The sequence below is a fragment of the Lithobates pipiens genome, unplaced genomic scaffold (assembly GCF_037356315.1).
Source record: "Lithobates pipiens isolate NorthernLeopardFrog02 unplaced genomic scaffold, aLitPip1_a1.2 Scaffold_18, whole genome shotgun sequence".
In the NCBI taxonomy this organism is placed as follows: domain Eukaryota; kingdom Metazoa; phylum Chordata; class Amphibia; order Anura; family Ranidae; genus Lithobates; species Lithobates pipiens.
The window spans coordinates 105,168,369-105,189,212 of record NW_027507758.1 but is presented as its reverse complement, the minus strand read 5'-3'; the positions used below and the strand labels follow the sequence as shown (position 1 = coordinate 105,189,212).

At 45.0% G+C, this 20,844-nt stretch overlaps 1 protein-coding gene across 1 annotated transcript in view; it reads right to left on the bottom strand.

The window, feature by feature from the left end:
• The window catches only part of SERTAD2 (SERTA domain containing 2), a 133,379-nt gene that overhangs the window by 45,951 nt on the left and 66,584 nt on the right, over positions 1-20,844 (bottom strand). The gene's annotated exons all lie outside the window — the stretch shown is intronic.

The following is a 20,844-nucleotide window of genomic DNA, read 5'->3' as shown; positions in this document are numbered from 1 at the left end:
GGAGTGTGAGAGGAAACCCACGCAGGCACAGGGAGCACATGCAAACTCCAGGTAGGTAGTATCATGGTTGGGATTCAAACCAGCGACCCTTTTTACTGCTAGGCGAGAGTGCTACCCACTACACCACTGTGCCTACTGACTTTCCTGGACCCTGGAGCTCTTCTATAAGCAGGTATGGTCTAGTCACATTACAGGGGGTCCCTGAGTTACAAACCTCTGACTTGCGAACAACTTCTACTTACGAATGCGCCGGCAGGCACATCGGAAAACAGCGGAAAACGATGTTGCAAAACATTGGAAAACGATGTCGGAAAATAGCAGAAAACATCGGAAAACACCGCTCTGCGCATGCGTGTCCGAATTAGGAACAAATCCAACTTAGGAACTAACCCGTTCGCAACTCGGGGACCACCTGTACTGCTCAGGTACTGGAGAAGGACTCATCTCTGAGACATCAATAACAATCGCACATTATTTTTTTTTCAAAATGCCTGTTTCTGTTCTGGAAATATATGTGATTGGTTGATTGGCTGAGGTTACCCCATGGACATAAGAATATAATCTCATGCGTCTACAGGAAGCCTCGTCTTCTATTCTAGATTGTAGACAATCGAGGTTGCAGGTGGGGTAACCTCCAGCTATGCTTTCTGGTGGTGCTCACAGATTACATCAGGAGGACATTTGACAAAAGACACCTTGGTGACCCATGTTACATTCACATAGATTTGCAAATATAAGTCACAAAGACCTTTCTCTTTATGAATACATTGGAATCTCTGGCAGAGGTTGTTCTACGGGATGGAGTAGACATTTACCACCGATTCTATTATTATGCTGGCATCAACTTCTAGTCAAGCTGAATTTTACAACTCCCTGAAAGGGATATACGTTGAGGCCTCTAATGTGTATTGGACATTGTGGAGCAGGTTTCCATCTCATCCACCCAAGACCCTTCTCTCCCTCCTCCTTCCTTATTCCATCTGTCCCTCCAAGAAAATCCTCCCCAAACTGCCCCCCTCCCATGCCACCCCCTCCTTTTACTTTCTTCCTTTCATTTCTTCTCTGTCCATGCTTTCTAAACCTTGGTAACCTTACAATAAGTATCCCCGAAAAATATACAAATATATATTTTTTTCCTCAGTTTAGGCCGATACGTATTCTTCTACATATTTTTGGTTAAGTTATAGCATTTACAAACTAAGGGATAGTTTTATAGCATTTTTATGAATATTTTTTTTTCTTATTATTAGTAATGATGGTGATCAGCGATTTTTATCATGACTGCGACATTATGGCGGACAGATGGGACACTTTTGGCACGATTTTGGGACCATTCACATTTATACAGTGATCAGTGCAATTAAAAATGCACTGATTCCTGTGTAAATGTGACTGGCAGTGAAGGGGCTAACCACTAGGTGGCGCTGTAGGGGTTAAGTGTGTCCTAGGGAGTGATTCTAACTGTGGGGGGAGGGGCTGTGTGTGACACATCACTGATCACCGCTCCCGATTACAGGGAACTGTGATCAGTGACAGTGTCATTAGGCAGAAAGGGGAAATGCTTGTTTACATTAGCATTTCCCTGTTCTTCCTCTCCATGAGAGGATCGCAGCCATCCCCGAGGACATTGAGTCTGCGGGACCCGCGATCGCGCTCACGAAGCTCCTGCGGGCGCGCGCAACCCGCCTCTTAAAAGGCAATGTACAGGTACGTGATTCTGCCTGTATTTCTGCCGCAGTATATCTGCAAGAGGCGGTCGGGAAGCAGTTAAAAAAGAGAATGTGCGCTGCATTTCGACATTTCCTAATTTGCAACGTCACAAATGTTAATTCTCCCTGATGAACGCTAGTTTACAAGACTGACCGCTTCCGGCTCGCCCTTGCTTCCGAGCATGCATGCTTGTACGTTGGACTTTTGTCCGACGGACTTGTGTACACATTCTCGGAAAATCCGACAACAGACATTTGTCCATGGAAAATTTTAAAACCTGCCATCCAACAGTTGTCCGATGGAGCGTACATGCGGTAGGATTTTCCGCCAACAGCCTGTCATCACACAATTTCCGTCGGTAAGTCGGTTATTCCCACTCTCTCATGCAAGAAACCAATTGAGTAATATAGGTGACATAAAAAAATATTATCTCCTACAAGTCTATAAACAACTTTTTAACTCTAATTATCTCAGTTTAACACTGTGCCACATGTTTCTCGGTAGCTTAGTCCCAGCAGTAACATCCATGTTAATTGGAAAGCAAGACAAGCCCTTCTTTAACAAATAAGCAATGTAATTATAAAGCGAGTTAATAGCGTAGAGCCAGCTAATGTGTTCCAGCGATATTTTGAAACTGTAATCCGATACTACTGTTTCCATCCTCGTGCTGGGCTCTGCTCCTCTCCCTTGTTGCATGCTGTACTATTTGGAGCCCAGAGGGCAAAGCCAGCTCTAGCTGTTTATTAATGTTCAGATACTGGGTTTGTCTGCCATGTATGCCGCACGCCACCCACGCCAGTCTATTCACACGGACTTGCTCACAACTCTACTCTGCCTACATGGGTGACTTTTGTAGCAAGGGTGAGCGATACACTCAACAGGCAGCTAAATACGCAGTAATACGAGCTCCATCGAGACACTGGCTTTTAAAGAGACCCAAAGAGCTCCTTTATAAAAAAATAATGTAAAGCTGCCATTAAAGCGGAACTGAAGCTAAAAAACTAAAGACGGTCTCTTCTTCAACAAAACGTACTTACTTGTTTGCAATCTTTGTTACAATGTTACACTGAGCTGCGCATACACAGTTCAGTCTACATTCTCGGTGCAACAGTGCTGGTATGAATGCAGGTATATGCGGGAGATATGGTGTTTTGACTCAGCCAATCAAAATGCTTGAAAATCCTGAAACTAGAAGAAGGCCAGATGGAGCGGGGCAAGACAAGTTTAGTCTCACATTACTGACAGCACACTAAAGCCGGCCATAGACGGTTCGAATCTCGGTCGGTTCAGCAGGACCAGGATGAGATTTGAACCATGTATAAGCAGAATGAGTGTTCAAGTTCATCAATCAAACTGTGTACAACCAGACTGCTGGATTTCACATGCGAGTACTGATAGCGGTTGTTATAGCCGCTAGCAATAATCACGGTGTTCTCGCCGGCAGGGGACCCACAAAGAAGAGGATTAGGGCTGCTCTAAGCAAAACCATTGCACAGAGGTTGGTAAGTATAACATGTTTGTTCATTTAAAAAAAAAGTACCTTTAATATTATTATTATTATTCAGGATTTAAATAGGGCCAACAGTTTACACAGCACTTTACAATATAAGGGGGACAATACAATTACAATACAGTTCAATACATAAGGAATAGCTTACAATCGAAAGAGATCTAATATAAAACTTTAACCACTTGCCATCCGCCCATCAAATGACGGAGGGACAGTGCGGCTTTTATTCTGGGTGGACATCCCATGACAGCGCCCCAAAAGGCCTATCACGTGCCTGCGGGGGCGGGCAGCGCAGCAATCATGCCGGTCACATGTAAATATGGAATTGGCATGAATTGGCTCTGCTTGCCTCACACTGACAGAGTGTGTAGCAAGGAGTGCCACTCAGCAGCAGATCCTTGCAGGGAAGACCTGGGCAGGTAATCAGGGCACTGATCATCAGTGCCACCCATCAGTGACACAAATCAGTGCCTATAAGTGATTCCAGTCAGTGCAGCATTTCAGTGCCTGCTCATCAGTGCTGCCCATCATTGCCCATCAGTGACAATCAGTATCGCCTATCTGTGCCCATCAGTGCCGCCTATCCGTGCTGCCCATCAGTGCCCACCAGTGCCACCTATCAGTGCCCACCAGTGCTACCTATAAGTGCCCATCAGTGCAGCATATTAGTGCCTCCTCATCAGTGCACATAAGTACCGCCTCATCAGTGCCCATCAGTGCAGCTTATCAGTGCCCATCAGTAAAGGAGAAAAATTACTTATTTACTAAATTAACTGAAAGAAACTAAAAAGAAAAAAAAAACTTTAGTTTTTTTCAAAATATTCAGTCTTTTTTTAATAAAAAATAAAAATCCCATCAGTGATTAAATACCACCAAAAGAAAGCTCTATTTGTGTGAAGAAAAAGATAAAAAAAATGAATTTGGGTACAGTGTTGCATGACTGTGCAATTGTCATTCAAAGTGTGAGAGCGGTGAAAGCTGAAAAATGACCTGGGCAAGAAGGGGGTGAAAGTGCCCGGTATTGAGGTGGATAATGTACATCTAAACCCAAATCACCAAAATATCATATGTTTTAAGCTTTAACATGTTCTTGCCATTTTAAAAAAAATGTTTTCAATTCATATCTATAGCTTTTATTACAATACAACCTGGCGATCCTACCATTAGGTTCCTTGTTCAGGCACTTCCTGTTATAATGCAACAGCTTCTCTCAATTGTGTCACCTGTTGCACATTCCTGTGGTGGAAACGCATTGAACAAACTTGGCCCACCGTTGTCACCATCAGGAAGCCAATACTGAGCATTGATGTGCAGAAAACAAAAGGCTGAAAAAGGCTGCAGGAGGTCAGCAGCAGTGCTGAGATGCAAAAAAAAAAAAAAAAAAAAAGAAGGTATACAAAAAGTAAAAACATGCACACAGGAGTTATGGAAGGAGCCAAAATGTACACTGCATGGCACCAATGCTGCAAACTGTACACAAAAACAAACAAAAAATAATAAAAATTCTGGAGGCAGTGAGACTCTGCAAAAAAAAAACTCTACTTTCTGGCAGTTTTTTCATTTTAAGTTGAAGTGGAAGTAAAAACTAGGGCTGCGGAAATTAACGATTAATTCCTCGATTAATCGTTAATTTTTTTTTCTCACACCGCGGCCTACGTTTTCACACTCAGCTCAGAGACACACAGGGGAAGATGCACGCACACTGTGTTAACCAGGCACAGGCACTGACTACAGTGAGGCTGCGATTATGGACACGGTGAGACTGCTTTATGGGCACGGTGAGACAGCATTATGGGCACGGTGAGGCTGCCGTTATAGGCACGGTGAGGCTGCCGTTATAGGCACGGTGAGGCTGAGATTATGGGCACGGTGAGACAGCATTATGGGCACGATGAGAAAGCATTAGGGGCATGGTGAGGCTGCGATTATAGACATGGTGAGGCTGCGATTATGGGTGCGGTGAGACAGCATTATGGGCACGGTGAGGCTGCGATTATGGGCACAGGGAGGCTGCGATTATGGGCACAGTAAGTCTGAGATTAATGGGCACGGTAAGACTGCATTATAGGTACGGTAAGGCTGCGATTATGGGCACGGTGAGGCTGTGATTATGGGCACAGTAAGTCTGAGATTATGGGCACAGTGAGACTGCATTATGGGCAAGGTAAGGCTGTGATTATGGGCACGGTGAGGCTGTGATTATAGGCACGGTAAGGCTGAGATTATGGGCACGGTGAGGCTGAGTTTATGATGTGTGACGTCCTAGCCATGCCCTGCTATGTCCGGCTTTGGCCGTTGCCATAACAACAGTGCTAAATCACCTAAAAGTAGTTGGATCTGTAGGTACCTTATAATTAAACAAAATTAGTCGATTAATCGTTTAATAAAAAAATTGATTAATTGAACGCAAAAAATTTAATTAGTAACAGCCCTAGTAAAAACCCTTGTCAGAGCTGGTAACTGGATGCAAGCTTTCTCAAAAAATGTGCACCTATGCCACATAACAAATCCTCAAAGAACACTGACTTCTCAGATTTGGGTGGAGTGGGAAGGGCTTACCCCTTTGCTTAACCATGAGATTGCCCCCAACCCTGGCATGGCCATAACCCTTAGCCCAGTAATAAAGCTTGTTATCAAAGGTCCTCCAAGTTCCCCATATGATCTAATGATAAGTACAATAGAAGACGCCCTTGAGTGTATTCTTCATGGAACTGTGGGGAGCTGGTGTTTTATTGCTGGTTGTTCTAGCACAGCATCCAAGAAACATGTTTCCCATTAACATATCTGGGTCCTATTAGTGCACTACGAAGAACCACAGCTGCAGATCTGCCTACATTTCAGCTCTCATGAATTTGCAGTGGTCTCAACCAATGTGAGATGATCTCCCATTGCTTGGTATGGATTATTTCACACTAAGAGAAGCTTGAAGTCCGTACGGTAAACGATCACTAAGCAGTAAAGCTGGGGGACCTGCAACATAGACGTTCTCTTTGCACTCGGAAAGCTCTAGTAGTGGAAGGAGGAGGACTCACTCACACTGTTTTGAAGAAAAATACTGATAAGCACAGGCCTTCCTACAGAACAGAACGTAAGGCGTAGCTGGTAAGACAACAAATAATATGAGTCGCTCTCATGTTCCTAGACACATTTTTTTGTCCCCAAAGAGCTGCACAATTCTATTTTTTATTTTTCATTTTTTTTAATGGGAAAGCTAAAAAAAAAGGCCAGAAATTACAAATAAGTGTGGCAGCTGTGCTACTGAATAAACTGAACAGTAAAAGTGGGGCTGATTATTAATATGCCCCTAGTAGCCTTAATGTCCTGTAAATAGGACAAAAAACAGTAACATTTCCTGTAGTAAGACAGGAGTAGCAGTGGAACTAAAGTCCCCAATAACAAAACTGCGGGCAGGCAGGCGCTTTATTGCAGAAGAGGCATGAAATGTCTCTTCTGAAATAAAATAAACCAACCTGCCTGCTCACAGTCTTCTGTGGAATGTACAATGAGCTGCCCATGTGCAGCTAGGTTGGTATTCCGGCACACTGCCTGTGTGCTGGGATGATTGCATTCCTACCTCATCCTGCACGGCCAATCAAGATAGCTGAAGATCAACACCGGGAGAAGGTGTCGGTGAAGGACTTTTTAGGCCTGCAAGTTTTATTTGAATGTTGATCCGGCCAGTATTTTTTTTTTAGCTTCCTTGTACAGATCAAAAGTGGCAGCAAAGGGTTTAAACTTTTAAGGTGGAGCGAAAGCCCACAAATACTCACTTCCCCTTCAAAAGTCTGATGTCTGCAAGATCCCTTGCCGGCATCTTCTCTCTGACTACTTCTGGGCGCCAGCCATAGCAAAATGACCTAACTCCCTTACACCTGCAAGTGTTCATTCATCCAGCCACACAGGCACCCTGCTGAGAATGTAAACTGAGCTTTGCATGTGCAGCTCAATGTACATTATAAAGGCCTTGTTCACACCTGAGCAAAGTGATTTTTAGGCGATTTATTTATGCATTCTACATGTGTATTCAAGCTTTAGGTGTTTTTAATTTAGCCCTAGGGGGTGGAGATTAGGGGTGAAGAGCTGCTGGTTTGCCAGAAAGCATGCAACAAAACACTCCTAAAAAGCCTGTAAAATGCACAAGTTGAGCGTTTTTCAGACATTCCCATTGAAGTCTGTGGTGTCAATCTGCCTAAAGAAGCAATGCAGGAAGCCGCTATAGTCGTGGCAGACTCGCACGGCGATTTGAGGAGTCATTCAAATGAATGGCATCTCGAATGCGAGTTCTGTTTTTTTTTTCATTCACACCTCGGCGCGGTCAAACCATGGGGCAAATCTGCCCACGATTGAAAAACGCTGTAGCGTGAATGCAGCCTAAGACAAGGAGTGTGTTACTTGCTGGATCACTAGATAAAAAAAAAAGGAAAAATTGTGTAAAAATAGAAACTTAACATAGCCACTACATCCAAGCATTGGTATTTACATTTTTTATTTTTGAGCTTAGATACCCTTTAACGATGTCTACATTCATTTTCAACTTTGTTGTAAAGAAGGAGTGACCACACACACCACAAAACTTAAACTGATCTTTACGCAGAAAAAAAAAAGTAATGCAATAATCTGAAAAGGCTAAAAGGCAATTTTATAGATTGAATTGTGTAATCATTCTGCATACAGGGCCAGTTCACACCACATGCAGCCCAGTGTGTTTTTTTTTGCTGCATCAAAAAAAACGCACAGATAGTCAGTCATATGGTTTTCAATGGCATAGTTCACACCAGCGTGGTCAGTTTCAGAAAAAAAAAGTAGAACGTGCTGCATTTTTTCTGCATTGGATCGTACTGGACCACAGTAAAATGCATCAAAAACGTACTGGAACATACACAACCTTATTTAAGGTTAGGAAAAAAGAGGGGGGAAAAAAAGCATTGGAACGCATCAAAAATGCAGAAAAGCATCCGGACTGCGTTTCTATGGTGTGACCTGGCCCACAGTGTTTAGTGAATTGCTTCTATAATGTAAACCTGTATATTCATCACTATTTGCCTTCTTCTAACCCAGCAAAGCCTGCCTTACTCTCGTATGCAAATAATGACTCTGAATTTCTGTCCGTGCAAAAGGCTAGGAATGCCCCTGGCTGACAGCCCTTACCTTGTAAAGAAACATTATATTTACCTGTCTGGAAGCTGGTTTACGGAAATATCCCTCTGCAGCAGAGCAGCTGGTACCGATATTATTCCACACTTCTGGGTGTATGGAATAGATGGAATAGAATAGTAATTCTTAACCAGGATTCATTGAGCAATGGCTATGTGACATCCTCTCTGATTGGGCCTGCATAGTTCCAGGTCCAAAGCCATTTGACAGAGGCGAGCCAGCAGCATGACTGGAAGAATATCATTCTGGCCACCCCTGTAAGGGGGGCATTCTTCCCACTTACCACCACCAATGTAAAGGGCATTTTCCCAATGATTTCCTGATAGGTTAATCTTACCAGAGGTTCCCTGAGCCCTGAAAATTATTTCAAGTGTTCCTCTGGGGTAAAAATGTTGAGAAAGGCTGGAATAGCATACCCCTGCTGGATGCTGTGGTTTCTCCCACTTACCTCTACACCACTATAATGTCCTGCGATTACTAAGGGTCAGAACAACAGCGGCCAGTGGTGGGATCTGCTTTCTGACCAGCCTAAAGCCCCATATACACTATCAGATTTTCGGCTGATTTTTGTCTTCAGATTTACCAAAACCATGTAGTGCAAGGCCCTGCCTGATTGCTTACAAATTTAACTCCTAAGGTTTGACCTCTTATTACATGGTTTTGGTAAATCTGAAGGAAAAAATCTGCAGAAAATCTGATAGTGTGTATGGGGCTTTAGCAGTTAAATAGGATTGATGCTGCAAGCTCTGCTACAAAGTGAAGATCCAGCAAACAGGCCGAGAGACATAGAAGTATAAGGCTACATTCACATCGGCGATTTAGAGTGGTGGCAATTGTAGCGGCAGGAAGCTAGGTGAGGCCACCGACCCCATACACTATAATGGAAGGTCACTGGCAGCCAATCACTATGTGATTGTAGTAGTACGATCTTCCCCCTGAGCTATTGTGTTCTGACAGGGGGGACTGCCACCCACCAGAACAATTAGTTCAGTGCCCTCAGCCATTGGCTGAGAGTGCTGATCGAGGGCAGATCTTTTTCGGTCATGCCCAGGCGAACATCTGTTGGACTGGCCGCAGTACACACGGGCCAAATGTCAGACAGCTTCTATTGAACCGGCTGATGCTGCCCGACATTCGGCCCGTGTACTAGGCTTTAGTGATGGACGAACTTCCGACGGGACGTTTCGCGAACGCGAAACGCGAACGGGCACAAACGTTCGCGAAAACGACCGTTCGCCGCGGGCTCCATTGACTTCAATGGGAGGCGAATTTCGCAAACCTTTAGGTCGAATTTGCGGCCACGGGGTAATTATTAGGGGGTAGCACGTAGTCCCACCACCTGGACAATAGCATAATACATGTATGAGGTGAATTTGGGATCGATAACTACAAGCATTTTTTTTTTATTTGGGAAATTGTTCTGACAATTCAGGACTATGGAGCTAATGAAGGCAATGGAGGAGAGGGAAGGTCAGGGACCAGGGTAGGCAAACAAGAGGGTGCAGGAGATACAGAGCACTGACAGCAGCACCGTAATACAGAGCACTGACATCAGCACCGTGACATACAGCGCTGACAGCAGCTCCGTGACATACAGCGCTGACAGCAGCTCCGTGACATACAGCGCTGACAGCAGCTCCGTGACATACAGCGCTGACAGCAGCTCCGTGACATACAGCGCTGACAGCAGCTCCGTGACATACAGCGCTGACAGCAGCACCGTGACATACAGCGCTGACAGCAGCTCCGTGACATACAGCGCTGACAGCAGCTCCGTGACATACAGCGCTGACAGCAGCCCCCGTGACATACAGCACTGACAGCAGCTCCGTGACATACAGCGCTGACAGCAGCTCCGTGACATACAGCGCTGACAGCAGCACCGTGACATACAGCGCTGACAGCAGCTCCGTGACATACAGCGCTGACAGCAGCTCCGTGACATACAGCGCTGACAGCAGCTCCGTGACATACAGCACTGACAGCAGCTCCGTGACATACAGCGCTGACAGCAGCTCCGTGACATACAGCGCTGACAGCAGCACCGTGACATACAGCGCTGACAGCAGCTCCGTGACATACAGCGCTGACAGCAGCTCCGTGACATACAGCGCTGACAGCAGCTCCGTGACATACAGCGCTGACAGCAGCACCGTAAGCAGCCCCAGGAGGAAGTCAGCACAGCACAGGGATGGTGTGATCCCCTCATAATAAGAACCCCCAGGAGGAAGTCAGCACAGCACAGGGATGGTGGGAGCCCCTCATAATAAGAACCCCCAGGAGGAAGTCAGCACAGCACAGGGATGGTGGGAGCCCCTCATAATAAGAACACCCAGGAGGAAGTCAGCACAGCACAGGGATGGTGGGAACCCCTCATAATAAGCAGCCCCAGTAGAAATATGACACCGCTCAACCTCTTCAAAGAGGAGGGTAGGGGCATATAGTACGGTGTGCTTTTTTGGGTCAGGGAAGTGAGCCAAATGAATTAAGAAGGTCTGTGTGCTTGATTCCAAAAATTGTTTATAGACATATACATGGTCTACTGATCACATGTGTTGAATTCCTCCGAGATCCATGCCTCATTCATTTTTAGAAATGTGAGGTAGTTAACACTGTCGTGAGCTAGGCGAGTACGCTTATCGGTCACAATCCCCCCTGCTGCGCTGAACGTCCTTTCGGACAGGACACTGGATGAGGGGCAAGCCAACAGTTCGATTGCAAATTGGGCAAGCTCTGGCCAGAGGTCAAGCCTGCCCACCCAGTAGTCTAGGGGTTCATCACTCCTCAGAGCGTCCACATCGGCCGTTAACCCAATGTAGTCGGACACCTGACGGTCTAGGCGTTCCCTGATGCTGGATCCGGATGACACCTGTCGATGGGTCGGCTGAAAGAATGACCTCATATCCGAAGTCACCAACACATCTTCAAACCGGCCTCTTCTTGCAGGCGCTGTTGGATTGGTACCCGCAAATCCTTCTCTGGGAGTGGGAATTGCTCCTCTGCCAGCGCACGCAAAAGCAGAATGCAGCATTTCTCGAAGCAAGGCCTGGAAGTGCTGCATTCTGACAGCCCTCTGCGACGGCGGTAACATTTCCGCCATTTTGTGTTTGTACCGGGGATCTAAGTACGTTGCCACCCAGTACTGGTCCTTGACCCTCATGCTTTTTATACGGGGGTCCCTATTAAAACACTGGAGCATGAAGGCCCCCATTTGCACTCAAGCGGAAGGTATGTGGTGGTGGTGGTGTTGTTGGTGGTAGTGTCTTTGGGGGTGCACATAGCAGAGAGTGAAGAAGAGGGTGCAGATCGAGAGGATGAGGAGGGTGCAGAAGAATAAGGCTGAGTGAGCCACTCAACCAAGTCTGGTGCGTCCTTTAAAGTAATTGAACGCACCTTCTGCAACTTCCCACTTTGGCTCAAGGCTGTTGCTCCTGCCCTACCCCTACCACCCCTGCGGAAGGGCCTGCCTCTTCCTCTGCCTGTCATTTTTTAAATCACCCTGTGACAAAACTCTTAGTCCCTATACCGCTGAAGGACTGCTGCAGTATAGGGCAGCGGTCAGCAGTAGTGCACGTCAACCCTATGTATTGTGGACCGATAGCGGTCCTTACAGAACAGCAGACTGTACTGCACTCAGGCCTATGTACCGTAGCACCCTATACCAAGTTACCAGTCCTTATAAGAACTTTTGTGGACCAAGCAGGTTGTGTGTTAGTGATTAGCAGACTGTACGTCAGTCCCTATACCAATGAAGGACTGCTGCAGTATAGGGCAGCGGTCAGCAGTAGTGCACGGCAACCCTATGTATTGTGGACCGATAGCGGTCCTTACAGAACAGCAGACTGTAACGCACTCAGGCCTATGTACCGTAGCACCCTATACCAAGTTACCAGTCCTTATAAGAACTTTTGTGGACCAAGCAGGTTGTGTGTTAGTGATTAGCAGACTGTACGTCAGTCCCTATACCGCTGAAGGACTGCTGCAGTATAGGGCAGCGGTCAGCAGTAGTGCACGGCAACCCTATGTATTGTGGACCGATAGCGGTCCTTACAGAACAGCAGACTGTAACGCACTCAGGCCTATGTACCGTAGCACCCTATACCAAGTTACCAGTCCTTATAAGAACTTTTGTGGACCAAGCAGGTTGTGTGTTAGTGATTAGCAGACTGTACGTCAGTCCCTATACCAATGAAGGACTGCTGCAGTATAGGGCAGCGGTCAGCAGTAGTGCACGGCAACCCTATGTATTGTGGACCGATAGCGGTCCTTACAGAACAGCAGACTGTACTGCACTCAGGCCTATGTACCGTAGCACCCTATACCAAGTTACCAGTCCTTATAAGAACTTTTGTGGACCAAGCAGGTTGTGTGTTAGTGTTTAGCAGACTGTGCGTCAGTCCCTATACCGCTGAAGGACTGCTGCAGTATAGGGCAGCGGTCAGCAGTAGTGCACGGCAACCCTATGTATTGTGGACCGATAGCGGTCCTTACAGAACAGCAGACTGTAACGCACTCAGGCCTATGTACCGTAGCACCCTATACCAAGTTACCAGTCCTTATAAGAACTTTTGTGGACCAAGCAGGTTGTGTGTTAGTGATTAGCAGACTGTACGTCAGTCCCTATACCAATGAAGGACTGCTGCAGTATAGGGCAGCGGTCAGCAGTAGTGCACGGCAACCCTATGTATTGTGGACCGATAGCGGTCCTTACAGAACAGCAGACTGTACTGCACTCAGGCCTATGTACCGTAGCACCCTATACCAAGTTACCAGTCCTTATAAGAACTTTTGTGGACCAAGCAGGTTGTGTGTTAGTGATTAGCAGACTGTACGTCAGTCCCTATACCAATGAAGGACTGCTGCAGTATAGGGCAGCGGTCAGCAGTAGTGCACGGCAACCCTATGTATTGTGGACCGATAGCGGTCCTTACAGAACAGCAGACTGTAACGCACTCAGGCCTATGTACCGTAGCACCCTATACCAAGTTACCAGTCCTTATAAGAACTTTTGTGGACCAAGCAGGTTGTGTGTTAGTGATTAGCAGACTGTACGTCAGTCCCTATACCAATGAAGGACTGCTGCAGTATAGGGCAGCGGTCAGCAGTAGTGCACGGCAACCCTATGTATTGTGGACCGATAGCGGTCCTTACAGAACAGCAGACTGTAACGCACTCAGGCCTATGTACCGTAGCACCCTATACCAAGTTACCAGTCCTTATAAGAACTTTTGTGGACCAAGCAGGTTGTGTGTTAGTGATTAGCAGACTGTACGTCAGTCCCTATACCAATGAAGGACTGCTGCAGTATAGGGCAGCGGTCAGCAGTAGTGCACGGCAACCCTATGTATTGTGGACCGATAGCGGTCCTTACAGAACAGCAGACTGTAACGCACTCAGGCCTATGTACCGTAGCACCCTATACCAAGTTACCAGTCCTTATAAGAACTTTTGTGGACCAAGCAGGTTGTGTGTTAGTGATTAGCAGACTGTACGTCAGTCCCTATACCAATGAAGGACTGCTGCAGTATAGGGCAGCGGTCAGCAGTAGTGCACGGCAACCCTATGTATTGTGGACCGATAGCGGTCCTTACAGAACAGCAGACTGTAACGCACTCAGGCCTATGTACCGTAGCACCCTATACCAAGTTACCAGTCCTTATAAGAACTTTTGTGGACCAAGCAGGTTGTGTGTTAGTGATTAGCAGACTGTACGTCAGTCCCTATACCAATGAAGGACTGCTGCAGTATAGGGCAGCGGTCAGCAGTAGTGCACGGCAACCCTATGTATTGTGGACCGATAGCGGTCCTTACAGAACAGCAGACTGTAACGCACTCAGGCCTATGTACCGTAGCACCCTATACCAAGTTACCAGTCCTTATAAGAACTTTTGTGGACCAAGCAGGTTGTGTGTTAGTGATTAGCAGACTGTACGTCAGTCCCTATACCAATGAAGGACTGCTGCAGTATAGGGCAGCGGTCAGCAGTAGTGCACGGCAACCCTATGTATTGTGGACCGATAGCGGTCCTTACAGAACAGCAGACTGTAACGCACTCAGGCCTATGTACCGTAGCACCCTATACCAAGTTACCAGTCCTTATAAGAACTTTTGTGGACCAAGCAGGTTGTGTATTAGTGTTTAGCAGACTGTGCGTCAGTCCCTATACCGCTGAAGGACTGCTGCAGTATAGGGCAGCGGTCAGCAGTAGTGCACGGCAACCCTATGTATTGTGGACCGATAGCAGTCCTTACAGAACAGCAGACTGTACTGCACTCAGGCCTATGTACCGTAGCACCCTATACCAAGTTACCAGTCCTTATAAGAACTTTTGTGGACCAAGCAGGTTGTGTGTTAGTGTTTAGCAGACTGTGCGTCAGTCCCTATACCGCTGAAGGACTGCTGCAGTATAGGGCAGCGGTCAGCAGTAGTGCACGTCAACCCTATGTATTGTGGACCGATAGCGGTCCTTACAGAACAGCAGACTGTAACGCACTCAGGCCTATGTACCGTAGCACCCTATACCAAGTTACCAGTCCTTATAAGAACTTTTGTGGACCAAGCAGGTTGTGTATTAGTGTTTAGCAGACTGTGCGTCAGTCCCTATACCGCTGAAGGACTGCTGCAGTATAGGGCAGCGGTCAGCAGTAGTGCACGGCAACCCTATCTATTGTGGACCGATAGCGGTCCTTACAGAACAGCAGACTGTACCGCACCCAAGCCTATGTACCGTAGCACCCTAGACAGACCAAGTTACCAGTCCTTATAAGAACTTTTGTGGAACAAGTGAGTTGTGAATGATTAGCAGACTGCAGCAGAAGGGCAGCAGTCAAGTATAATATTCTTTCTATATTTGGAAGAAAGAATATTATACGTGTACAAGCCTATTACCGTACCACTGATACCAGTCCTGAAAAGAACCTTTGTGGAACTAATAGTAACAGCAAGTCTTTAAAATTATCCTCACTGCCTGACACACTGCTTCCTGCCTGTCCCTATACAAATTGGCAAAAAAGAGTAGGCTGGAACGATTAGCTGGAACAGCTCTTTTGTGGACCTGATAGTAACAGCTAATGATGATGATGATGATGATGATGAAGAAAGACTAATCTGGCTGAGCTGTCCCTAAAATAGCAGCATACAGCGCTCTGTCCCTTTATCTAAACTGACAAAAGAAACTCAGGCTGCTGACCTAACACCTATACCAGTCCTGAAAAGAACTTTTGTGTACCAAATAGCTAGCGTTTTCTCTGTCCCTACTCCACACAGGATCCTTTCCCTACAGTGACAGAAGAAAGAATGTAAAATGGCCACCGGATCGGGTGTATTTATAGGTTAGGGGGAATGTCCAAGTGTCCATGAGCTGTCATGTCTCAATTGGTTGTCCTGTAACACATGATAAACGTGTCACGAAAGGTTAAAGTTCTTGTATACATTAAACACGTAAGTCCGCCGGGGCGAACGACGGAAAAAGGCGTTCGAACCCGCGGACGGCGAAAGTCGGAAATTCGCCGCGAAACGACCGCCGGGCGAACCGTTCGGCCATCACTACTAGGCTTAATACCACTTTCTTCACAGGGTACTTTGTTACCTGAAAGGATCACTTTAAAGTGTATCTAAATCCCTGTTATTATTATTTTTTTTGTTCCATAGAGTAAGAAATGGTTAGGATCACTGTTTAATGTTTTCTGTGTCCATTAGGGAGATCTTTCTTCCTTTCCTGTCTTAAAGTGGTACTAAACATGCAATATTTAATTGTCATTATCACTTCTATTTATGTCTGAAGATCATGCCACTCTAATTTAATAGAAAACAAATCGCCTGAGTACCTTATTTAATCATTGCTATTCAGAGATCACATGATGTTTCCCAGGTCTTTCCTGTCCCCAGGGGAAGTTCTGAGGGAGGAGTTTCTAGTACTCTTCTGATGTATGAATCTGTGTCTGCACAGCATTGATTGGTGCTGTGCCAGTCACATGACATAAAAAATTGACATTAATAACAACAAAGTGTTTTAAAGCTTCATAAAAATCTATATTTTAAAGCTCTTTTTTTTTAAACAATAATATGGTGTAGATGATGTTTAAGTTGATTGACAATACCTTTCACATTGTTCACACTATAAAAATGTTTGGAGGAGGTTTGACCAATCACAGGCTGTGTTTATGGTGTTTATATGCTGGGACTAAGAGGGAGGTAAAGCCTCCACAAATAACCATCTTATATCCCGCCCCCATAGTGTTTAGCAATACGAGGACATGGTTGAGGAAGAGGGACAGAGGTGGAGTGTCATTTACCACTGTGTATATGCCCACCTGTGTGACTCTGTAGTCCAGTGATGGCGAACCTTGGCACTCCAGATGTTTTGGAACTACATTTCCCATGATGCTCCTGCACTCTGCAGTGTAGTTGAGCATCATGGGAAATGTAGTTCCAAAACATCTGGGGTGCCAAGGTTCGCCATCACTGGACTACAGAGTCACACAGGTGGGCATATACACAGTGGTAAATGACACTCCACCTCTGTCCCTCTTCCTCAACCATGTCCTCGTATTGCTGAACACTAAGGTTCGCCATCACTGTTGTAGTCGCATGGGCAGCTCAGATAAGAAAAAGGAGCTTAGAAGGGAAGTGAAACTGGAGCATACTTAGTAGACGTCAACAGTTGGTCTATACAATCTCATACTGCAGCGGGGACACGGATAAGGAGGGAGGGACAGTGAAGAGCAGGACCAACCAAGATTTTTGCAGACTACAGAAAACAAATGCTCTAATGGATGAGTGAATATGATCTTAATGTAATATCGCATGTTTAGACAGATTTTCCCTTATCTCCTGTCTCCCTTAATTCCCTCACTGTCAGTCCAGGAGAGATGGTCACCACAACATACAGAATAGGTGAATTCTAGCATTTACACAAACAGCATTGAGTTTAGAAAAAAATAGACTTTAGATACACTTTAAGCTTGGGGGAAGATTCTCCAGGGTCCTTGCTGTAGTGCATAAATCGTAAAGTATTACTTTTCAGTTTTTTTTTTGCTGCTTGTGGCCCTGTTATGGATTGTTATCTTCTCTATTTGTCCTGTTTACTATTATCATTGAAAATAAAAGTAAAAGAAAATCTCCAATTTAAGGTTGTCCCCAGAAAAGTAATAGAGGGGAAATCTTCCAATGGTTACACTAGTTCTGGTGACCTGGGGGCCCCAAGGAATTCACTTACTATGTAAGAATTTTCTCTCACTTCCTGTTTGGCTATGGTACAGGAAGTGAAGGAAAATCTCCAAAATGGGACATCTATGGCAGAAAAAAATCTGACAGGGGTTATAACCCTTCCTTTTTGTTTTCCATTTTGTTTTCCGTTTTGCCTATAGTTCTACTTTAAGCTTGGCACACACTAATCAAAATTCAGCCAGTTCAGCTGAGTTTCGATCAGTGTTTGGCTATCCCCACTTTACAGAAGTTGATTGAAAGTTCTATTTAAAAAAAACAAAAAAAATGTAAAAACAAAAAACCAAATATCATTTTTAATTTTTCCTCTAACTGGCAACTTTGCCCAAAACAAATGTTCCTGTTGAATCCTGGGATGTGGATTCCTTCACCTTCCTCTGTGTTTCTGCCACACCAGTGATGAGATCCTCATGCTTGACATTTCAGTCTGGCAAACCTTTTGTGGAAATGCCAAGGGGCTCACACAATTTGATTTATATTTTATATTACAAAGAGTGCAAGAGAACCGGGAACTACAATTCTCTGTAACCCCCCCCCCCCCCCAAAAGAAAAGTATAAATAAAGGCAAAACTTTTCTTTTAGTTTGGAAAGGAGAGGGATTAGAACACCTGCCACGTTTTGATTGCTGTCCGCCCCGATTGGGCTGGGTTCACACTATTGCGAATTGGATGCAGGATTCCCCCAAAGGTTCACACATCTCCGAGGCGGCTCCAGTGCAAATTGCACAGGAGTCCTGTGTGTCTTCTGGTCAATTTCAGGTCCAAAATCAGCCAAAAATTCAGACCAAAATCAGACCTGAAACAGTAAGCAGGTACGCTCCGGACCCCTGGTGTCAGCCGCTCCATACGGCAGTGTGAACCCAGCCTTAGGGGAATTTATCTTCTCTATTTACCCTGTTTACTGTAAAAGGAAATCCTACATTTTGGGTTGCACCAGAACAAGAATATAGGGAAAATCTAGCAAAGGGGACACCACTTCTGGTGGCTGCCAGGGATTGCCTCACTTTGAAAGGATTGTCTTTCACTTCCTGTTTTGGGTATGGGACAGGAAGTAAAGAAAAACCTCCCGATTGGGACACAGATTGCAAAAAAAAAAACCTGGCAAGTGTTATAACCCTCCCTTACTCTATCCAAAATGAAAAAAAAAGAATGTTTTGCCAATAATTTTACTTTTAGTAATGCACTGATAAAAGCCGAATTTATAGACAACGACTACAATTATATTCTTAGGAAACCTAGTATGATCTTTAACCAAGTAACCTCATCTTCAGGACAGCCGCGAGAATGTCTGTCCAGGTCCAGAATATCCTACAGTATTAATGTACCAGGCTGGGAACAAGTTGCCCTTTGTATAATGTACCAGAGAAGCAATATATGTAGAATTCTTTCAATAAACTGAAAACATCTTTTACAGCTGGAAAAATCCAGTATTTTGATGGGTTTTGTTTCCAAAAGCAATACAAGACACTAATCCTAAGGCACACGTTTATTGCTATGCATACATTATAGAGTTCTGGAATCTGACACACGGCATCACAGAAAAGATGCAAATACACAGCATTAATAATCTGTAAATTATGACCGTTTAAATACGCCTATATTCAGCTTGCTTGGATAAAAAAAATGTACAAACACATTTATTTTTGTTAATACAGAAAGTAATAAGGACAGGGCTGTTTAGATATTGGAATTTTCTTTCTGAAGCTGACAAGGCTGCTAATATGCAGATGAGCTTTATTCTAACCCCAGAATAATATGTTCCCACCCCCACTATTGACAGATGTGACAGAGGAGAGATGGCTGCACGCAGCTCTCAATTTGAAAAAAAATATGCAATACGCTTTTTTCCCCCCATGTTTGTTTCTATAGAAATGTTGCAAGTAGAGAAAAGTACCTCATGATCTATCAGAAATCCATCCAGATAGCTCCTAACTTCCTGCTGGAGCTGACAACACAGTTGCACTCTTAAGCAGTGTTGTCAGCCCTTCCCAATTCTTGCCTGCTGGACTACAGAACTCTGCTCATTTTAGGTCCCAACAGGGGTCCCTTGGGGGAGTAAGTACCACTACTTCTTGGTAACCATTTAACTACACCAGATATATAAGTTTTATGTTAACACAACCCTTTAATTACCGTACTAAGCCTATTTTTGACATTTGGTGTTTACAAGTTAAAATCCATATTTTTTGCTAGAAAATTATTTGGAACCCCCAAACATTATATATATATTTTTTAGCAGAGACTCTAGAGAATAAAACAGCGATTGTTGCAATATTTTACATCACACGGTATTTGCGCAGCTGTGTTTTAAACGCAACTTTTTGGGAAAAGGGACACTTTCATGAATTTTTAAAAAACGAAACAGTAAAATTAGCCCAGTTTTTTTGCATAATGTGAAAGATAATGTTACGCCGAGTAAATAGATACCAAACATGTCACACTTTATAATTGCACGCACTCGTGGAATGACGACAAACTACAGTACCTAAAAATCTCAATAGGCAACGCTTTAATTTTTTTTACGGTTACCAGGTTAGAGTTACAGAGGAGGTCTAGTGCTAGAATTATTGCTCTCGCTCTGACAATCGCGGCGATACCTCACATGTGTGACTTGAACACCGTTTACATATGCGGGCACGACTTTTGTATGCGTTTTCTTTGCTGCGCGAGCTCGCAGGGACGGGGGGGCGCTTTAAAACATTTTTTTTCTTATTTATTTTAAAATTAATAAATAGTTTTTAAAAAAAATAAAAAAATTTGATCACTTTTATTGCTGTCACAAGGAATGGAAACATCCCTTGTGACAGTAATAGGTGGTGACAGGTACTCTTTATGGAGGGATCGGGGGTCTAAAAGACCCCCGATCCCTCCTTTACACTTCAAAGTATTCAGATCGCCATTTTAGGCGATTCTGAATACCGTATATATTTTTAAATCCGGCGCCATTGCCAGCCGAGTAAACCGGAAGTGACGTCATGGCGCTTCTCGTGTTTACAACTAGGAGACTGGAATGAAGCCGCTTACGGCTTCATTCCAGTCCCTCCCTAGCCGCCAGAAATGGCGGATTGTGTATCGGTGCTCCCGATTAAACGGGAGCCCCGGTAAGAGTGGCGGGAGGCGGCGGGAGGGGGGACGTCCCCTCCCGCTCCTCCAGCATAAAAGCCGGGCGGCTTTTAGCCGCATCGGTTGTTATGGCTGGAAAGCCAATCGGCCGCTCTAAAAATCAGTACCGGGATGATGCCTGCA